Source organism: Megascapheus bottae, chromosome 1 (genome assembly GCF_031878675.1).
Source record: "Megascapheus bottae isolate mThoBot1 chromosome 1, mThoBot2.hap1, whole genome shotgun sequence".
NCBI classification, from domain to species: Eukaryota; Metazoa; Chordata; class Mammalia; order Rodentia; family Geomyidae; genus Megascapheus; species Megascapheus bottae.
This window is the reverse complement of record NC_143509.1, coordinates 32,269,548-32,291,914: the sequence shown is the minus strand read 5'-3', so window position 1 is coordinate 32,291,914 and position 22,367 is coordinate 32,269,548. Positions and strand designations below refer to the sequence as shown.

General features: G+C 44.4%; 1 protein-coding gene across 7 annotated transcripts in view; it reads left to right on the top strand.

Annotated features, from left to right (window-relative positions):
* The window catches only part of LOC150068921 (olfactory receptor 7D4-like), a 72,230-nt gene that overhangs the window by 5,365 nt on the left and 44,498 nt on the right, over positions 1-22,367 (top strand). The window contains exon 6 of one of the 7 annotated variants that reach the window (XR_016537120.1): positions 9,052-9,220. The exons of the other annotated variants lie outside the window; for them this stretch is intronic. The gene's annotated coding sequence lies outside the window, so the exon portion shown is untranslated. The remainder of the gene's footprint in view (positions 1-9,051; positions 9,221-22,367) is intronic. 7 annotated transcript variants of the gene reach the window in all.

The following is a 22,367-nucleotide window of genomic DNA, read 5'->3' as shown; positions in this document are numbered from 1 at the left end:
AGATTGGTCATGAAACCATTTGAACTTTGCCTCCAGCCATGATTTTTGCTGGTTACTTTGGACAGGGAGTCTAGTAAACTCTTCTGCCCTTGCTGGCCTGAAAACCACCATATCTCAGCCTTCTGAATCACTAAGCTGTGACTGGAGGAGGGACTGACCAGCGTTTAGCTTGAAGACCAGTGTCTTGGTTTTCAGACTTCTAAGAAACTGCTGTGGCTCCTTTCATCTCAACTCATTTTCTCATCTTTCCCACTTATTTTCTCTGGCCCCTCAGGCTCACCTGTGCCTTCTGGCATCGTGGTTGTGCTGCACTGATTTTTCTATCAGTCGTTCATCGTTTGTCGTTGTTTTCTCCCCTTCCTGAAACACATTATTCAATTTACCCAGGAAACGACCGAGCACGACCGGCGAGAGCTGCTCTGCTCTGGCTTAAGTTGGATGACAGATGCACCTGCGTGCATGCGCACATGGCCCTAACCTTAGGCGCGAGGGAGAAAGGCAACAGCCAGTTGGAAGGCGTGATGGGGCTGGGACTCCAGCACCTCTGGTCTCTAGCTTGTCTCTCTGTTACTTCTCGTGTGCTCTTTCCACGTATTTTTCTTAAAAAGCACATGCAAAAAGAAAAAGAAAAACAAGAGAGTTTGCTCTGACCTGAATGGCCTATCCCCCCCCCCCCCGGAACCCCCCCCACCGTTGCTTCCATTCTTCATGGGGTCACCTGTAGGGTACCCCATCCAGGCTCTCAAAGCTCTTGGGAACTGTTTGCCTCTGGATCCCTTTCTGTCCAGTGGCTTCTGGTCTCCTCTTAGATTCTGCCCCTAGAATAGTTCAAAAAGTGTCTTTCACAGCCTCTGATCCCACTTTCCTCTGCATCGTCTCTGATGTCCCACCTAGCTCTGGTCATTAGGCAGTACATGCGTGCTTTGGTAAAGCACCTTCCAGAGGGAGCCAGCTGGCTTTCCATTCTGTCAAATCTTGTCACTGGCATTTGTTTGTCCTACTTGTCTATTGGTCACCTGTCTCTCTCATTGACTTATGAAGCACCAGTCAGAGGTTTCCTTTCAATGTTTGTTTAGTGAATGAACAATGGGAATTGTAGGTGGAAGTGGGGAGCCCAGGAATTGATCGGTGTAGGGAAGGGTACTTGAGGAAGACAAAGGGAACAGAACAAGTGGCAAAGATGAAACATAGAATGGACTGATGGCCCCCTCCACCTCCCATCCCAGTACAGGCACCCTCAGCTCTTCTTGTCCCTAAAGACTTAAGTTTCCAGCACTAGGCACCCTAGCTGTTTGTGTCACCACACTGTCAAGTTCTTAGTCCATCATGGGGGCCCAGTTGTTAAGTCTCAAAAGCAGGATTGGCTGAATACAAGCCTAGAGAGACAGTGTGACCTATCCTTGTACAGGGGCCTTGAATGTTGAGCCCCCAAAAGTTTATATTTTTAATCCTGTGAAGAAACAGAGCTGTTGAAGGGTTTTCTAGTTATGTTGTCAGTTGTTATTCCTTTTTTTTTTCTTTGAGAAGCCAAATATGCTATTATTCATGTTAGGGTTTAGCTTTAAATCTGAAATACTGATTGCTGGGGATTTGCAAGGAAACCCTAACCCTAAACCCAAAATCTCCCAATATTTATGTCATATTACAAAAACAACACAGCATCCAAGCCAAGATACTGGTCCTGGCATGACCAGGGGTGGGAAATGTGTGTCCCTCAGGCCACAATAAGGCCCATGAAACCATTTGGTGGTGTATGACCAGACAGACGTGTACGCTTCTTGTTGGTTGCCCGTGGCCCATCTGCATGTATTGATAATTATGTATGGCCTACAAGTGCTGCACATACTCACAGAATCCAGTTGGTCCTTGGTGTACCAGAAAAAAAATGTTCCCTGATGTGGCTCCAAATTTACAGCACTTCCTTAGATCCAACCAGTGTATGGTTTATAGGAGTTAATTTCTGGGTGTGCATAGCTCCATGCAATCATACTCTGGGCATAGTGGCCTTGCTTTTTTGGCACTGTCCCTGAAGTTTTTTTTTTTTTAAATTGTTTTATTGTGGCTAATAGAAGGGTTACATCATATTCACCAGATAGAAGGTGCATAACTTGTGGTTGCCAAAGGCTGGCACTCTGCCACTTGAGCCACCACTCGACTTATGGCTTTTTGCTGCTTCACTGGAGATAAGAGTCTCAGGGACTTGCCTGCTTGGGCTGGCTTCAAACCATGATCCTCAGATCTCTAGCCTTATGAGTAGCTGGGATGACAGGTGTGAGCCACCGGTGTCTGGTGTGAAGATGGTTTTGGAGCCACCATTCCAGTGGATTCTCCACTATCTCATCATCACAGAGCTCCCTCCTCTCAGGCCAGGCAGGGGGATGGGACCAGAAAACATCAGCACTCACTCGAACTTTGCTTCCTGGAAGTAGCAGAAAATTGATCTGAGGTTGCAGGGAGTTTATCTGGGGGACACAGCATCTAATTTCCCCAGAACATGGAACAACAGTGATGAGAAAGCCGCCATCTATCCTTCTATCTGTCCATCTGTACATCCTGGCGTTGGCTGACTGAAACCTAGAAGGTAGGGGAGGAATCAGGGTGGCAGGAAGTGGTAGAGAGATGTGGTGGGGCCGGGGCTCTGCCAATCCTCAGGCAGGGCCCCAAGACACCTGGTCCTTTGATGGCCATGAGGAAAGGCACACAGAGATCCACCAGGCTCTTTTCTTTGCTGCGAATCTATCTTTGAATAGTGGTCTTGGTTCAGATTGATCTTGGGAGACAGGTAGTTAAGGGCAAATGGCTGGTGAGAGAGGGAGGAATCTGTGAGATGGGGACAAGTCAGTGGGTGAAGAGAGAGCTGGGGCAGGAAGCTGAGGGATGTGAATGGGTTGGAAGAGGGGGAGGAAGAGGAGGAGGAGGAGGACAAAGGAGGAGGAGGACAAAGAGGAGGAAGAGGAGGACAAAGGAGGAGGAGAAAGGAGGAAGAGAAAGGAGGAGGAGGAAGAGAAAGGAGGAGGAGGAGGAAGAGGAGGAGGAAGAGGAGGAGATGGAGGAGGAGGAGGAGATGGAGGAGGGAAGAGGAAGTGCAAATGGGAGGTAGGTCTTAAAAGGATCTCTCCTCTGAATCAGAAAGTGCTTGGGTCAGGATGGGGAGCGAGCTGGTAGTATCTAGGATGTGTGTTCTGGGGCAGGGGTGGGGAGGGATGGGACCCAAATTTTCTAGGTGAGACAGGAGGTCATGGTGCTTGAAAACAAAAGTGAAATAGGTCTTCTTCAAGACAGTGTGACAGGAATGTAGAGCAGACCTATTTCTCTCTCTATAGAAGTGGTTCCTTCTCCCCCCACCCTACCACTAGGGGCCAACATCACATCAGCATGCATCCTAGACCTCTTCTCTCAGGAGCTCTGAAATCCATATTATCTTGTCCACAATGCCACTCAGTCTTTAAAACAGGGAGAGAGCCACGAGTTGGGCATCTGTTTTCCCTGGCCCTGATGTGGTTAAGGCTTGTTCCCCTGCCCTTCCCTCTTTCCCTCTGATCCAGCCACTCCCTTTGGGCACTACTCACTGCCTTGTACCTAATGCATCTTAATGGTTTTCTGGTCTTGGGGAGTATGCCTCTGGCCCAAGCACAGCAGCAGCTGAATGCATCCTGGAGTCTGTGTGTGGCAGAGTCTTGTGTTTCTGGCCTTTGGGGCTGAATGCCCAGGGGAAGTTGCTATTCAGGCTGCATCAACATCCAGCTTCTTCTCATGTCTGCACATTAGGTACAAGTTCACATCTGGGAACAGACAAAGCCAAGGAAGCTTTTTTTATCCTTGTAGAGGTATTTGAATGGTTGGTCAGCCTGGTTTCTTCCCTAGGCTTTATCCTGGCTAAAGACAGGTAAACCTTTGGCCCATCCATCAAAACTGCCTCCTTTGCCTCCTCCTGGTACATTGTCCTGGTCCCTTGAGGTTAGAATTTCCTGATTCCCAGGGCTTGTATAAATGTCACCAGACCAGCAGAAACCATGCAGTCCTGATCTAGCAATAGATAGCTATGACCTAAAAACCCAGGTACTTTCTTAATTAATTGCTTTCCAAAGCTTAGATCTATTAGGAGCTGGGGTGTGTGCGCATCTGTCTGTCTGTCTGTCTGTCTGTTTGCCTGTCTGTCTGTCTCTCTGTCTGTGTGCCGATCCTAGGTTTTGAACTAGGGACTGGGTGCTATATACTTGAGCTTTTTCACTCAAGGCTAGCCCTCTACTGCTGGAGCCACAGCTCCACTTCTGGTTTTTGGTGCTTAATTGGAGACAAAATTCTCATGGACTTTCTTATCCAGAGCTGACCTTGAACCGTGATCCTCAGATCTGTCTTTTGAGTAACTGGGATTATAGGTGTGAGCCCCTGGTACCTGTAGCACCTCAGCTGTTTTTGATACCAACAAGAATGTATGTATGTACGTCTTTGTCCAGTATGACTGTGTATCTCAAATCAGCAGTACTCTGCTAAAGGGTACTTTGTTCTTTTGATTTTCATTTTTTGAGAGATGATTCATGCATGCTTTTGGCTCCCTTTCCCCCCTTTCTTCCTGTTTTAACAGATGAAGAAGATAACAGGCAGTAGGGTCTCCATGTCCCTGGGGGTAGGGACAGAGGCTTTCTGCAGCTCTGTGAAGATAGAGGTTTTCTTCTTAAAAATTTTTTTTCACTGAAATTTCTTTTACACTCCCCTATTCCTTTAGGTCCAGGTTAAGAGAGGGGCTCATTAGTTTTTTAAAAAAATTTTCCACTCACAGGTGGGAAAACTTAGTGTGCAAGGAACCATAACCATGACCTGTGTGGTTAAATGTAGGTGGGTCGGTCGGTCGGTTGTTTTTTTTTTACTTTACTGAAAAGTGATTGGCTCTCAGTCGAAACAGTAGCTCTTACAGGTCAAGTTAGAAGGATGTTTTGACACTCAGAGGCACTATATAGCTGGTAGTCCATTTCATAAATATGGGGGGGTTACATGCACACCCTCCTCTCAGGGGAAGTTCAAATATTGGCAGTTCCTGACTCTGAAAAAGCCACAAGGATCATCTCTTATTTTGTTTTTGCACTACTGGGGGATTGAATTCGGGGCTTTATTCTTGCTGGACAAGTCCTCTATCTCTTGAGAGAAATCTCAACATCTTTGTATATAGTTCTCCCCACCCCTTTCCCCAGGGGATGGCTTCAAACTTGGGATTCCTCCTTTCTGTACTTTCCAAGCAGCCGGGATTACAGACCTGTGTCACCACACCGAGCCACAAATAGATCCCTATGTGTAAGTTTTTGAATGGACATGCACTCACTTCTGTTACAGAGAAATAATATGCAGCCTTTTAGGAAATTGCCAGCCAGTTTTACAAAGTAAGCATCTCTCTATTCCCCCATTCCTCCTCCTCCTGCTCCCCCGTCCTGCTCCCCAGCCCCCTTCCCCACCTCTGTGACACAGCAGTGTGTTAGAGATGCAGCTTTCATATATATTTTCTAGTGGGAATGATGCCATGCAGCTCTTCAGTGACTACTGGCCCTCTGGGCATCGCCTTTGCCCAAGTGGCTTTTCAGTTTTTGGCCAGTGTTGTCCATTGGACGCACTGTCTTTTTATTCTCAATTCCTAAGGTTTTCTATTTGGCTTTGTTGATGCGTGTGGCATGTTTTTTCTCCCTCCCTGGTTTATACCTTTTAGCTCATCACCTCAATGGGTTCCTTTTTTTCTTTTTTTAAAATGAATTCTCATCAAATTTTGGGTCAGTTTTCTTGTGAAAGACTCTTTCCCTCCATGAGTGCAGATGGGAATCAGCTGGCCCAACCATTTGGTGGCTTCTCTAAGACTTGGTCCAATGCAACCTTGGTGTGGAGAGAGAGGTATGGAAGAAGGGTGGCCTAATCTCGAAAACATTGTGGTTTGAACCGAGGCCAGCTACGCTGCTCTTCGTGCATAGTGTGGGCTTTGACACCTTGAGGACAGAAGGTAGAAGTCAAAAGGAAGGAAGGGAATCTCTCAGAGGGAGGCTGAATCAAACACGTCCGCATTACCTAAGGCTAAGCATTCTGGATGTCTCACCTAGTCTTGGAAGAAGAGGCTGGGCTGTGTTTTTATTTCTTTGTTGTTTTTTCCCCCATCCCAGTGCCATCAGACAGAATGTCTGGGTGGCAGGTCTTTGGAAAGGTGAAGTAAGGGGACCCCACTCCCCGCATCATGCTTGCCACTAAGTGGGTTCAAAGCCAAAGGAAAAAAGAAGCCCAGGCCCTCAGCTAAGAGAAGCCCTCGGCCTTTCCCACCTCATGCCAGAGAGGACCCTGGGAGTAAATGAATCTCCTCAGGCACTGTTCCTGGGAAGGTGAAAACGCAGTGCAACCCACTGTGGACGTCAGTATGGAGGTTCCTCAAAAAGGAAAAAAAAAACCCTAAAAGTAGAATTCATGGCCACAGCGTGTCAGTACTACTCAAGCATGTGTCTGGAATTGGGATTAAGAGGTTACTCTTCAGGCTCTTGTCACTGTCCAGGCTCCGTTGTAGCACTGGTCACCAGGGCTGGTGGCTGCCCTCTGCAAGCAGCACAGATGCCCTTCCAATGATAAATGGGATACACAGTGGAATATTGTTTACCCATAAAGAATGAAACATGGGTAGTTTGCACGGAAATGGATGAAGCTGGAAGAGGTTTGTTACTGTGGGTGGCGGTGGGGGTGAGGGCTGCGTGAGGACATTGGGAAATGGCGGGGGAAGAGAGAAAAGAGGTTAGGGGCAGAACAATGTCAAAATGCTGAGCACCTGTGAATGAATATGGCCAAAGGAAACTCACTGGAAGCTCCCAAGTAAGCTATCTGGTGGTGTGGCCTGGCAGGGGCCCCTTCAGGCTGGCCCATTAATTTTTTAGAACACACCAATGGCCTCTGGCTTTCTATGCCGTTTTTAGATCCTTTGATCAAAAACCTGGAGGAAAAAGAGAAGTAAGACAACAGACATGCCTAAGATATCAAATCCGTTTACATGCAGACACACAGAGAAAGCTTTAAATTCTTTTTGAGCAGTTTTCCCTTTCATCACCTGGGTAGCCAGGAGCTCCCAGGCTCTGGGTTTCAGCAGAACCCACTTCCTGACCTGTCCTGCACAGACACCGCTGGCCTGGATTCTCCCCTCCCTCCCTTTTCTTCTCAGCTGGGCTTTTTTCCTCAGCACTGTCTGTCCACCCCTTCAGAAGGTGACCTCCCTGCACTGCCCACCCAGTAGGAACGCACAGGGACCATCTCCCACTCAGGTTTACAGATGGGGAAATGGAGGCACAGTGGCTGTGTGGCTCCTGCTCCCTAACGTTTGTAGTACAGACCCTTCTAGCCATAGTGCTTGGCTCTTTGTACTTACTGTGAGGTCGAGTTTACTATTTTTTAGGGTTTGGTTGTCTAGTTGCATGAAATTCTTGATTTGCTATTTTGCCTTTGTACTCTTTGTTTAGAATTTATATTCCTATTGGCCTCATAAGTATTCTGTTTTATTTACAGGAAAGATTATCTGACCAATTGATGAAAAGTATTAATTTTTAAAAATTAAATAATTTTTATGGTCCTCTAGGGAAATCACCTGGATCTAAAAGATATATACACACCCATATATATTATACTCTACATATTATATATATTAAGCTCTCTATGGGCTGTAATTGGTGGCTAGTCAAGATGGCCTTTTTATAAAATTTTAATTTTTTTTTGAAAAATCTTGAGCCTGTTAATCATGTCTCATGTGTTATACTTGATACTGATATTTGTTTGTCATTACATTGCATACTCCCCTCCTTCCAGTCTTGCTGGAAGTATCCCAGTTTTGCAGAATTTCATCAATGGGCCAGATTCTGTTTTTCAATCAACCTTTCCCTTTTTCTGTTCTGATACTAAATCTGACCTACGCTGATCTTTATGAATATCTTTATTTGTCTAAGATGCTTACTTTTCATCTTTATTTTTTCAGTGTCTTCAACTCAGGGCCTTTTTCTTACTAGGCATGTGTTTTCTAAGATACCAGCCAAACCCCACCCTGCCTTTTTCTTTTTCTCGAGTTTGGTTGCAGATAGTGGTCTGTGTAGTACTACTGCATTATCTTTCCCTTAGTCTAAATTAAATGTCTGTGGTTCATGCATACATATTAAAAAAGATTTTAAACACCCGGTTGGTAGATGCTTCATTACATAGCATCCCTTTCTGATTCTGTTCCTTTTCCTTTGCTTTAAAGCTCACTTATCCAGTTTTACTGTAGATCTATTTTGATCAGTGTTGGCATACTATATATATATGTGCATATGTATATTTTAAATTATTTCCTTTTATCAACATTATTGAATTTTCAGCGAGTTTCTTATAGATCTTTAGTCCATTTTTGTTTAAATTTGAGAGAGGGTCTCGCTATGTAGCCAAGGCTGGCTTTGAACTGTCGATCCTCCTGCCTTTGTTTCGTGAGCTAACTGGGGTTAGGGATATGAGCCATCATGTCCTCTGGGCAGAAGAACACATGTAGCTTGGTGCTTTCCCCCGTTGTCTCCCTATTTCTTATGGTGTAACATGGCGGTTTGTGCATTTGTTGGATCAGTTGTCTCTACCACTTCTGTGGGGTATGCCTCAGCCATGCCCAGCTCCTTCTGGAGATGGCAACTGGAGGCGTCAGTTTTGTGGGCATTGTGTGCTTTAATACCAGGTTCCAGTTGTGCACCACAATCTCATCCTTCCGTAGTAGGTCATTGGCTGTGACAATTGTTCTGAGGAAGGAAGAGGACTGGACAGGGCAGGATGGAAGCTTATGTGCTGTGTATGGAGGCCAGGGAGGGGTTGGAGACATTTTGGAGGCCCAGGCAGGTGTGTGTGTATGCGCGTGTGTGCGTGCGTGCGTGCTTGTGTGTGTGTGTATGTGTGTGTGTGTGTCTCACACACAGAAACGTACACACACGCACACACACACAGCCCGCAGTGCACATGGGGTTGTCGTCGTGTGGTATTGGTTGGGCGATGGAAACTCCCTCAGACACTGCTGATAGGATTTTTGCCCTTGTTTAGGGCCTTTGCTCTCCAGCATCCCCACAGGTGCTGGGTGCTGAAGCCAGTGGCGTTAAATGAGACAGCAACTCAGGTCCACGTAATGGCATCACAGAAGGGCCAAGCCAGGAGCTGCAGTGGGGTGCTGGCTCCCTATCCTGATAGTACCATGCACCCCACATATGTTGAGGTAATGGATAGGCAATTGGAATTAACAGTGCTCACTCCAAGGCTCAATGGCAAAAGGAGATGGGGGAGGGACTGCATGCAGGTTGAGCCCCTCCACAGCTCTGGCCATTCCCTTGGTTCTAGTGTCCTGATTTCTAGGTTTCTGATCATAATACTTGCCTTTCTCCTGAATCTTAAAGCACCGGCCTCCTCTAATGCAGGACGCTTAGAGAGGCTGAAGTGCTGGAGCCAGGAGCCACAGCTGCCCGATTGGCGTTAAGTATTGTTTTGGTAGTTAGAACCTTCTGCTGGGGGAAGGGAGATGTAATATTTGTGGGGTGCCAGAGATTAGGGCATGCCAGAGAGGCCAGATTCCTAAAGCAGTATGAATTTAGAAAAGAGACCCTTTCCTAGGATGGGCCCTTGCTTCACTACAGCAAGCCTGGACTCTTCGGGAATAATTTCCCTGGAAGATGGGAAACCACTTTCCCATAAAATTATTGAACGTTTGTGTTTCTCCATTTGAGCAGTGTTGGCTCAGTTCACTGGCACATGTGGTCCTTTGAGTGTAAAAGTGAACGCTCACTAAGTTACTCTGTTCACTCTGCGAGCTGCCTTTCACTCTGATGATTATTGTGCAGAAACTAATTGGCTGTCATCCCAGATACTTCTTATTTCCTGGGTCCTCTTCTGGAAGTGTTTCCCTGGTGCTTTCCTCTAGCAGGTTCAATATTTTAATGCAGGTCCTACAGTAAGGTCTTTGAATTTTAGTTGAGTTGGGTTGAGTCGAATTTTGGACAGGGAGAGAATAACTATTTTCAGTCTTTTACCTGTGGGTATATAGCTGTCAGAGGCCCCGTCTTTTCTTTTAACGTTATAAACAGCATTGTGAGACTATGCTATTTCTGAGTTGCCTATTCTATTCCATTGGTTTGTGTCTGTTTTTATGACTATTTTGTTATTGTGGATGTGTGGAATAATTTGAAGTGATTTTTCTGTGGGTCTGATATCACTGCTCTTGTTCCCCTCAATATTGCTTTGGTCATTTGAGTTCACTGTGTTTCCATTGGGGTCTCAGGAGGTTTTTTAAAATTAATCTGGCCCTTCTAATACTATTAATTCTGCTGGTCCATAAGCATCAGAGGTCCCTTTGTTTTTTTTGTTGCAATTTATTCCTTTAGTGTTTTAAGTTTTCATTGTACACATTTTTTTTCACCACATGGGTAGACTGATTTTTTTTAAGTCTAATGAGTGTAGAGTTGTTTCTTGATTTCTTTCCTTGCTTGTCTCTTGTATATATTTAGAAAAGCTACTGAATTTCATACATTGACTTTATGCCCCAAACTTTGGTATGTTTGTTGATTGCATCTGTCCTCTGACAGAATCGTTTTATTCATCTATAATAGGCATGAATCTTCATTTCCTATTTAAATCATTTTTGCATTTTATTTTTCTCTTCCTTTATTGCTCTGAGTACAGTACATACAAGTCCAAGCATGATTTTAGATGAAAGTGGTAAGAGTGCAGGAAGCCTGGGCTCATTCTTGATTTTAGAGGAAATGGTTTATGGATTTCCCAATCAGTTTAGTGTTGACAGTGCCCTTTATTATTGGGAGGTCTGATCCCTCGCCTATAAGGTCTTCAAGGGTTCTTACTGTGAATGGGGTTTTGAATCTGTGAAAGACTCTTCCCACATCTATTGACATAAAGGTGTGGATTCTGAATCCTTGATTTATTCTTTTTTCTGCGTTATATTTGTTGAACTGCATATGTTCAGCCACTTTGTAACAGTTGAGTGCAGCACATCAGATCATGGTATTTGACCTTTTAAATGTGTTGTCTAATTTTATCTGAACATATATTGTTGAGGATGTTTGGATCTGTGATCTTAAAAGGAGACAGGTGTGCATTTTTCCTTTCTTGTTATACCTTTATCTATTTGGATATCAAAGCATTACTGGCTTCACAGAATGAGTTTGAAAGTGTTTCTTTTTTAAGGTTCTGGTAAGAGTTCATTGGTGAGTCATTCTCAGCCTGGGATTTTCTGGGTTGCAGTTTATCCATCTATCTTCTTTGTAGATTAACTCTGAAGTGTGTTGTTTAAGTAATCTACCTACTGATGGGAGTAGGGGATTGGAGTTACCCACTAGTATTGTATCTGGATTTATCTGACACATTTTGTTTTGGTAGTGTTGCATTATGTTAGGTGGATATGTATTTAGTATTGTTATATCATCTTTATGTATTGTTCCTTCTAATAGATGGTGGCTTGCTTTAGATTTTCTAATTTTGTATGAGGTCTACTCTAGCTTATTTCCCCGGTTCAGTTCCACTTGAATGGAATACCATCTTCCACCCATTTTACCTTCCTGGCTTTTGTGTGTCTTTCCCAGTTAGGCAAATTCTTGCTGATAGAAAAAGAGTTGGCTGGAGTTGGAGGTGTGGCTCAGTTTGCTAGAGCGCTAGCCAATGAGCAAACACATCAGGTACCGAGTTCGAGTCCCAGTCTCAGATTCAAAAACAATTTGGATAAAAAAATGAATCAGTGAGACTGCTTATTTTAACTGGGAAAATTGGGGAAAGAGTTGTTTCAAATACTCTGTGTTCCTTTCCTTTCTGTTATATGTCTTAGAGATGTGCTATTCACTGAGCTGATGTCTTGCTCATCCTCCCCCCCCCTGAATCATTGCTCTTTTACTCTTGCTGTGAGATTTATTCTTTCCTAGGTTCTCATGATTGGGCATATCTATCTTCCTTGTCTACTTGTAGGATTTCTTTAGATAATTTCTGCAATGTTGGAGTGAATGGCAGGGAATCATTTCGGTTTGTACTTACCTGGGAAGGTCCTTAGATAGCCATTGACTTTAAATGACTATGTGAGATGAATAATCTTGGTAGGGATTTTTTTTCTTTCAAGGCTTAAAATACTTTTCCATTCCTTTCTTGTCTGGAGGGTTTCTGCTGAGATGTCTGTTATTATTTGAATTATTACTAGATTTATTTATAGAACAAACACACATATATATATCATTCTGAATGGTTTTCCTTTGTGAGTGACCTTGGCACTCTGTTTTTTTTTCTTCTAGTCATTTTAACCATAATATGACATAGTGGGTTTTCCTTTTCATGCCTATTATGGGTTTTGTCTCCTCTATGTATCTGCATACATCTTTTCTTCAACTTGGGTAAATTCTTGCTTTAATTTCTACTGTTAATCTCTATCCCAGTTACATCTTCTATATCGGTACTTCCTAAATCTGGTCTCCTGTGTTCCAGGTGTGCTGAATATTACTTACTTTCTTCATTGTGACAGGCACTAACCGTCAGCCCTAATACGCTTTCTGTAGCCTGACTCATAGTCTCAGTGAGCTTTACACTACATTTTATTTGACTCATTGAGCTTTTCATGTTTGAAATTTCAGTTTGGTCTTTTTTGTTCAGAACCTCTACTTTCACTGATGAGTTAATTACTCAAGTTTCTGTATTGTTTTCCTTAGTTGATTCTGATATTTATCCTTTCTAAATTCATTTAAGGTTTTCAATTACAGATAACATGCCTCATTTACATAATTAATGCAGTTCAGACTGGGCACAGTAAGTGAGTAGTAAGTTAATAAACACATAATTCATTGAGTAAAAATTTTACACCCTGCAGGTGTGTTCTGCAGCTTAGGAGCCTGGAGAAGGCCCAGGTCAGTTTGAAGCTATCATCAGCTTGGTTTAAATCATTGTGTGATGTACTGAATGTTTTGCTGTCCTTAATTTTCTGAAAACGTGTCTCCTGCCTTCCAAAAGCAAATGGTGCCTAAAAGAAACAGCAGGGTTCAGAATAATGGGGACATACAATAAGTGACAGAGTGGATCTCATGGACTGGTCATGAGGCATCATGTCTGGAGTGGCAGTTTTGTGGCACTGGGGGAAAACATGCCTCAGGCATCTGCTGGCACTGTATTGGGTCCTACTAGACACCCCGAACTTTGCCAGGGTATCTCCAGAGCAGTGTCCTCGGGACTGGAGCCCTGTGGATACCACGGGTCTGTGAGGGGCTTTGAACTTTCTGCCTGGCACTTTGTCTGCTTTGATGTCTTTGGATTCAGTTGTTCTGTGGTTGAACTGCACTGCAATGAATTGTTTGTGGGTCCACTTCGTTGGATGGGTCTTCTTAGTAAACATACACCTTCCCAGGGGTGTAAGAGGGCATAATAACCTGATGCCACTGGGAAAGAGAAAGGCTGCCTGCAAGAGGAAGAATACTGAGACAAAGTAGACATAGACATGTGGTACAAACATGTCAAGGAAGGAAAATGGCTGCACAGAATGAGTACTGACGGAAAAGGATGGGTCAAAAAATAATATTGGGAACTTAAGAAGCTCCATGTGAATTAAGGAAAATGATAGAATAATAATAAATAATAATAATAATAATCAGGGTATATAAAAGGAAAAACAGAAGGAGCAATTTGGGAAAAGAAAAAGAAGTGGGATAGAGGAAAAGAGAGATTACAAAGGTGGGGGGATGAAGCCATTCCAAGGATGTTTAAAAAAAAACTAGTTAAGTAGATAAACGTAAATGAAATAACAAGAGTTCCAACAGCCCTCTCACCCCAGCCAGCATCAGAAGTGGGGGAGAGTCAATAATTCCCTGTACCTCAGATATTTGGGCTTGCTGAGGTTTGTGTTCTGCAAGACCTCTGATTTTGGAATCTGCTGGTGTGGAAGGGGACATCAGGGAGACAGCTGAAGGCTGTTGTATTTCTTTTCTGGTTTTCCTCTCTCCCTCTGCCCTCCTCCCGCCTCCCCAACCAGGAAAAAAAAAGTTGGTTGCCAAATTCCATGTTTCCTGCAGTGGTGTGGCCTCAAGGATGTTTTGTTAGGAGCCAAGCCAGCATTCTCCTCCGATGGTACCCGAAGTATCAGCTCCATGTGCCTCAGGGTCCTGTCGACTGGGTTCCTGTTTTCTGGTCTTGGGACTTCCCTGTCTCTACCTGTCTGCATGAGGTGGGGTGAGGTGTGGTGGAGTGGGGCGGGGCAGGAGGGGTGTGGCAAATAACGAAGTGAAGGGCAACCTGCCACCTTGGGTCTGTCATCCCTACCTTCCCGCAAAGCACAAGTACTGAGCAGTGATCTGGCCCTAAGGAGGACGTGGTGAACTGGCCCCAGGTTTGATAGTTTATTTCTTACTCCCAATCTGGTGGGATGCCACGGGGAGCTGGCCAACTTGTAAAACAAATCCTTACCAATCTATGACCACCTCACTCTGAACACCCCGGATGCACAAATTCCTCCATGAACTTGTGTCAAAGTCATAGTTAATTCCCTGGCCTGATACTGTCACATCCCATCCAGCCATGGGGAGGAGAGAGAGACAGAGAGAGAGAGAGAGAGAGAGAGAGAGAGAGAGAGAGCTATTGGCACTTGGAGATATAAAATTGCAAGGGCCTCTCAGATGTGGAGCCTCTTCCTGCTGCACACAGTCAGCTTCTCTCTCAGTCCTCCCAGTGAGTGCTCCCTTTCCTTCTAGCTCTACAGAGGGCGAGTGCGCATGAGCATACGTGTGGGGGGGCAGTATTTTCACTCCCCCATAACTTAGGCCTGAGACCTACAACCTGGGAACTCCCTGATTCCCTATCACAGCTCCGTGGGCAGACATTCAGCTAGACACAGCTATGCACTCACTGCAGCTTGGGTCAATCAGTGAATGTGGGGTGTCCAGTGATGTGGGGAGGCCCTCCTTGTAGGTTCCTGATGTATCAGGTGATTATTTTCAGTTACACACTGGACATTTGCCCCACCTGATTCCTCACCATCCCCCCCCCCACTACATTATCTTAGGACATTCAATTGTATTTAATCTGGTTTTGTAGGCAGTGGCCCCTGCAAGGAATCCCAGTTGCTCCCAGCCTATGAATTGGAGCTCTGGGCCCAGTGGAAGCTTAGTTTTCAGAACTTTCATGGTGTACCCTACCAAGGTCTGTCTCTTATTGTCTTTGATGGCCCTTGAGGCTTCCATGACAGGTTTTTCTTGTTCTGGAATCTCTCCATTCTGCCATCTACTTGTGTCAGAGCTTTCAGACAGAGAGGAGATTCTGAGAGGGCTGGTTGTGGCTGGATACTTTCTGATACCGTCTAGTCATACTGTCTAGTCAACCTGATAGCTCGTAGAGAGGAAGGTGAATCATAGGATTAGTGAGAGTTGCTCTTCCTGGGTCCCTTCTTGTTAGAAGGACTCACCCCTCCCATCTCAGCAGTATGGTCTGTGCCTCACCTGGGGATCCCAGAGAGATCTTGACTGGCCAGGGAGATAAATGAGCAAATGACAACCGCCTTTTGTTGCTGGGTTGGGAGACCCAGGCCCAGCTCACCTTCCGCTCCTGGATGTGAAGGCATTGCTAGGAGGCTCTGATGCTGCTCTTCTCCCAGTCATGGTGTCCGGAAATCACCCACTTCCTTCTTGCCATCTTTTCTTTTTGCTTGCACTGTTTCCAGACTTTGCAGTTGTGACCAGAGGAAAAGAGGTAAGGTGACACCCCATTTGTCTGAAGCATATTTCCAATTAGTTTTATGTTCAACACAACTTTCCAAATATTCCGCTCCCCCATTCTCGAATTGTTTTCCCAAAGTCTAGACGCCAAGCCGAGATGTCATCATTTGGCAAAATTTGCGTTGAGGCCTGATTTATTATGGAAGAAGTGTTCCATTTTTATTCTGAAGTATAAGGGGGAGGCAAGGTGGAGTGGAATGAGGTGGGAGAAGCATAGGTCACAGGTTCTAGCTGAAGGAACCAACCTAGGGCCATCCAGGACCCCACATAGCATAGTTCATGTAATGTTTCTACCACTGAATATAGGCAATTCCCCCAAAGTGTTTGGATGAAGAGCCCTATGTTGACATTTCTCCTTGTTAATGAATACATTATGGTCTTCGGTTTGGTTAAATGATTTTGAATACAGAAGCCATGTGCCTCACCCCCACCCCACCTGACCTCATCCTACCCCCTGACCCTGTCTGCACTACTAGGTCTAGAACAGGACCTAACCATGAGCACCTAACTCTTCCCTCCTTCCGTTCTCTTTCCTTGACTTTTAGGAAAACCTTGTTATTCAGTGTCCAGTGTGTGGTTTAGCTCATGTAAAACTTTGCTTTCTCTGTTTTTTTTTTCCGGTGCTACCGAGGCATGCATGTGTTTTGATAGTCATGATTATGCTCTTCTTGGGCAATGATATAAAAGATTGCTTTCCCCCTTGGATATTGTAGGTGGTAGTAACCACAGTTCCTGTGAGCTGACAGAAAAGGAGAGATTCTTTGCAGTCCCCATTTTAGTTGCTCAGAGAGATAGGATGACTCTTTTGTGGTTTATGCTTTTAGCCAATTTTATTCACTTTCTAGTGAAGATCAGGAGGCTGGAAAGGGAAGTTGTAAGGTGAATTCCAAGTTCATGTAATCTCAAATCAAGCCTCAGTGAATACAACTCATGGCTGAATCATAAGGGCTGTGAAACCTTACAGTACATGGGGTCAAAAGTGATGGCTTTGATTTGGCAAATGAAAATATAGTAGAGAACACTTTTACTGACCTAAAAATGTGAGGTGTATTGAGCACAAAGCTAAAGAATGAAATTCATTGAATAAGATGGACACTGTATGTGTCTTTGGGGTTTCAAAACTAAAACCTTCCCAATCACTGCTCCCCTCATCTCTCTGTCAATCAATCCTATCACAAAATATCTAATCTTAATACAAAAAGGACAGAAGCAAGCCTGACAGTGTCATTTATGCATGGGATCCAAGTTGATTTGGAGGTAGAGGAGGGTCACTGTTGAAGACTAGATTGGGCAAAAGCTTTCTGAAACACAGTCTTTAAAGAAAATGCTGAGCGGGGTTGCACTGGCCTGTCCATCCAGCTGGATGGGAAAATTAAGTAGGAAAAATGTGATCCAGGCCAGCTTAGGTACCTCTACCCCTACCAAAAAATACAAGCCCTCCCCCATCTAAAAAAAATTGCTAAAGCAGAAAGAGAAAAAGGGCTAGGATGTGGTAGAACCCCTCTCTGTTTAGCCAATCTGAGGTCCTGAGTTCAAACCACTTCATCACCAAAAAAAAAAAAACCAAACAAACCAACAACCACACACAAAAAAACAAACAAAAAATCAGTAACAACAAAAAGAAGCTCAAGGAGTCAGTCAGCAGTGCTCTTGACATTGGCAAGAGTCTAAGCTTATGGATAGCCTCAGAGCAGAATTAAAGAAATGTAAAGAGTTTGGGGAAGGCAGCCATCTGACCCTACTTTTTTCTTTAGTCAATATGACTCAAGAATATCTTGGGTAATACATTTTTTTCTTTGCACTAAAGTAGGAAGTTCATAGCAATGTCCTCTCAAGTCACGAGGCACCTGTTGGTAGGAAAACGACTTTGAAACTTGCTGGCAGTACCTATATTTTAAGACAGAATATGGTGCTGTGATTGTTTATTTCAACAGAAAAAAAAGATCTGCTATTGTGTCAAGGATACATCTGATCCTCTGAATTGGATGTCTTACCACACACACACCTCTGGTGCGTGCATGCACTTTGTGTAGACATTAAGTAGTAGCATGAATGAAAGGGGAGTTGAGGTCTTTACTGCCTTGTTACAACAAATGCTTTCTATTTTTTCTTTGAATGAAGGCAGTATATTCTTCAGAATCCCTTTGAAATGGTAGTTAATTTTATGGACAGGAGACCTCCGCAAATGCCAAGAGAGCACATCCCTACCTGTCACGGATGCCTTGTGTGTGTGCAGTTCATGGGGCAGGCTGGGAGAGGGAGGAGGTAACTCAAGTTGAGGAACAGGCCAAACTCAGATAAGGCACTTTCATCCATCCAGTCAATTCAACTGTGATGATGGTTGTTTTGCTATCAAGGTACACAGACTTACCAGTCTAGGAGTCCATCAGAAACACAAAGACTGTTGGCAAAGTGACTTGTTTCAGTATAAAAGATTTTGAAAAAAAAATAAGGGAAAACAGATGTCCATTCTTTCTTCTTGGGAGAGTGTGACTTAGGCCTAATTCCTCGGATCTACAGCAATGTTGATTCAACATGAATTATACTTATTCAGTGTCTTGCAAGATAGGGGCCCTGGAGTACATGAGTTCTCCAAGTCAATATTGCCCAAGTCAAGCTGTGTTTTCCTTGTCTGGCAGCCTGGGTGTCATGCCTATCCATCATGGGTGCCTGGAGAGCCAAACAATTGCAAAGTGTGCAGTAGTCTTTGCAAATAACAAAGATAGACTATATAAAACACAAAGCATTTTGGGATGAAGGATCTGTCTCTCTTGTATGGATAGAGAAGAGCAAATGAATTTGTCATTTGTCTTTAGATCAGACAGAAGTTGACCACAAGACCAAGAAATGGGCTTTTGGGAAGGAGAAATGGAAAGAGGGGATGCATGAGTGTGTGTATGGTGGGGGTAAAGAATCCCTAGTAACTATTGTCTTATTGTGATTCCAGTCAGGTGGGTGGTGTTTTTCCTTTTCCTACCTGCCAATAGGAAGGGAAAAATGATTGGAGGTACGATTTCTGGTAAGTAGAGAAGTAATTTCTTCCAGGCACCCCTACCATGAGATCTTCATTCATACCTCACAGCCTTGGCAGTGGTTGAACCCTGCAGGCTGGCTTCCATGTATGGCCTCCCTCTGTGTGGCAATGCCAGGCTCCACCTTCACCTCTGATTGTTTGGGAGAATAGCCAGGGTCCTCAGATGTCCCTTAAGGACAGGGTTGTGATGTTGCTAATTTTAATCATTATAACTGTTATTAGCAGGCCCAATGGGCCCCCAAGCAGGTGGTCAAAAATGTATAGTTTTATAACTCTCACATTCTGTAGGTTCCCAGAGAGAATTTTTTTTTGAAATTTTTAATCTTGCCACTGAAAAACAGAAAAACACAAAGCAGTGTCTCAAAGGGGAGGCAATTTCCAGGTGACTGATAAGGAAACGAGTTTGGCAAACTGTCAGCCTAAGAGAAATGGCCACTGGTTTGGCTCTTGTGAAACATGTCACATAATTTCCTTCATTACCCAGTTAGGATTTTCTTTCTCTTGTCTTTATTTTCTTGTAACGATTTTTGATGACTGGCATTCTTCTTGCTGATGTCAGTGTCATTGCTGCTGCCCTTTGGCCAGTTGCTGACATTTTTAACAGATCAAATGAGCTATCTTCTCCTGCAGTGCTTCTCAGGGGGTGTCAGTCAGCGGGGCCAGGACCCCACCATTTCTCTGATGTGTGCACAGCCACCTTTGACCCTTTACACCTGTGCTGTCAGGAGAGATCAGCTTCTGCAGCAGGAAAAGGGTAGGTTTCTGGATCATGCCCAATGCCCAGGCACATTTTGAAAAGAAAGGACTCTGAAATGAGCAAATTGTTCCTTCTTTCTCGACACAGCGGGTTCCTGGAAGCGTTGAGCACCATTTTAATACTACTGGAAAACGAATTTGGCCAACACCCCCCCCACACTCACACTCAAAAAATCTGTCCATTTTTGTGGGTTCCTAGAAGGTGCCACAGAAATAGTCACCCTTCAGATTTGGCCGGGGGATGGGGAAGCAGATAATGGAGGCGCATTGTCTACACTTTCCTTTATGACAATACATGCTGCTTTTCCTGGTGTGTTGCTTAGTGATAGTTTGGTTGCTTAGTTACTGAGAGGATTCCATACATAACATGGAGATGACAACTCCTTACTTTTTCCCTTCTCTCTCAGTCTCCAATTCTTCATTTAGGATGGGCTGCTCTTCTCTGGGCCTTCACCCAACAAACCAACAATGCAGGCATCTTTTTTATAGAAGATGCGTTCTCTAGTCCTCTGCCAAGTAGCTAAACTCTCAGAAAAGTGCAAATCCCATGCATTATTAGGGAAAAAATCCCTAAAACATTAGGTGATGTTCTCTCACCATAACATTTTTTGCGGGGGGAGGAGAGCCCAAGTCCTGTCTATGGAGAATCATTTTTGACTTAGGGAAATTCAAAAATGATTCTTTTTTTCTGGCTAACCTCAGGGGTCTCATTAAGAAAAAAGAAAAAAAAACAAAAAAGAAAATTAAGAAAAAGTGGTCATAAAAAATGACTTTTGTCTTTATAGCACTATCAGCCAAAGTCCTCTTTCTGTTCTCACAGACATTAGGTATGCCTGAATGGTTTTGGACTAAATATTGCCTACCAGGCCCCACCAAGTCCCAGGAGCCTCTGTGTCTAAACCAGTCACCATTATCCAGGCTCACCAAGAGGGATGAGATACTAGAGGAGAAGCATGGGTGGGGCGGCTGTTTTCTGCCTACTTGTCTCTTATTAGGTCTGCTTTCTATTTGGCCCCATGGAGAGATACGGGCTTTCCAGACTCCTGATCCAGCTAAGGGCTGCACCTCTGGGCTTGTCTGCCCAGCTTCCCAACTTAGTCTTTTGTCATCTACCAGTGTCTTGCCCCATCCCGGGACCCTCATTGGCTTCAGGAAAACCAGACTATGTGATGGTAATTGTGAAAGGCTCCCATGATCCTCATTTAAGGAGCCTGTTTTCTTTTTCCCTGGACTGACTGACCATTTTTGCCTTATTTTTTGAGAGGCTAGTGCTTTTGTTTTCAAACTGGCCAACCCATTTCTCTCTCACCTAGGTGCTGGGGTGAGGAGTTACACATTGCCTCTGAAAAACGCATGCTCTGCAGTGGACTCATTGTTGTTGTTGTTGTTGTTGTTGTTGGAGTCTTCTAGAAATAGCATTCAAGAAATGAGGCTGGATAGACACCCACTAAAAGAATGCTCTTCTACCTGGGTTCTTGGAGCCCAAAAAAAGTCTAGCTACCCGAAGCTTCAGTGTCTGTGAATAGGAAGTGTGCAGAATTTGGGGAGTTGCAGCACTCTTGGGGGGTGGGGGATGAGAAACACAAACCTGGAGTTTTCTGGTGACCCAGGAGAAGAGAAGGAGAAGGAGGAGAAGAGAAGGAGAAGGGGGAGAAGATGTGATGGCAAGCCTCTTGGGCAAAGGTTCATTTTTGAGAGGGGGTAAAACCTCAGTGTTTTTGGTTTGTGGCATTAGTCTTGCCCACTTCTGTTTTTCCTCCCTGTTCTCCACATCCCATGTTCAAAATCAGATTAATAAGCTTTTGTATTTCAAGTTGACAAACAGACTATCTGAGATAATCCTCTTCTCCATACAGGGGGCTGGTTTTAATGGCTGGCTTTATTTAAATTTTCATTTTATTTCCTTTTGGATAAATCCCCTTGAGAGAAGACAGATTGCCAATCTGGTCTCTTCTGAGTTGATCAGTGAGCAGAGTTGACGTGCCCTTGAACTCTTGCTGACCCCTGCTATATGGAGGTTGCAGGAGTCTCTGGGACAAAGCTTTGGTTCCAGGACTGGTTCCAGGACTGCTTCCGGGACAGCCCAGGAGCTTAAGGTGCCCCAGAAATGGCCACTTGCTTGCACTCAATGGAAAAGGTTCTATTTTTTATTTTATTTCTGTGAGGGACTTACTTGTGTTCAAGAGAAGTCTTCATCTTTTTGAGAATGGATTGCATTGTAGCAGGATGCCATTATCTTTGTTGTTCTGGGGAAAATCCATGACATGGGCAAAGCTTCGAATCCAGATGGTGGATGTTGTGTTCTGGGCAAGTGAATGTTACCTGCTAACCTTGGAGATTTTTGAGGAGCACCTGTCGTGCCCCATGATGGACACAGACCCCCACCCCAGGCTTGCTCCCTCCTACCCCATCTCCTGGCCACCTCCACTGAATCATGTGCCACACCTAACAGCTGGGACTCAGCTGGCTGGTTTGTGTTGAATGTCTTCATCTCAATGGATGATCTTAAGTGAAATCATAGAGGGGGTCCCAAGAGGGACCTGAAACCCATGGATGCCTCAACATGTAGATGAAGGGATGTCTAGATGGGAAGAAATGTCTGCAGCATGTCGAGAGTGAGACTGCCTGCAGCTTGGGGACTGCACGTGATTAATGTGTTTTTGGAGAAACCTCATTTCCCACCCACATTCCTATCTTTGTTTTCTTAAAAGATTGGTTCCACTTGCTTACTTATTCCTTATAACATCCATGAGGACCATGGAATTGTTCTACTTCCAGCTGTCAAGTTGATAGAAAGTCATTGCCCAAAGGAATCACAGGTAGTGACCGGCCGCAGA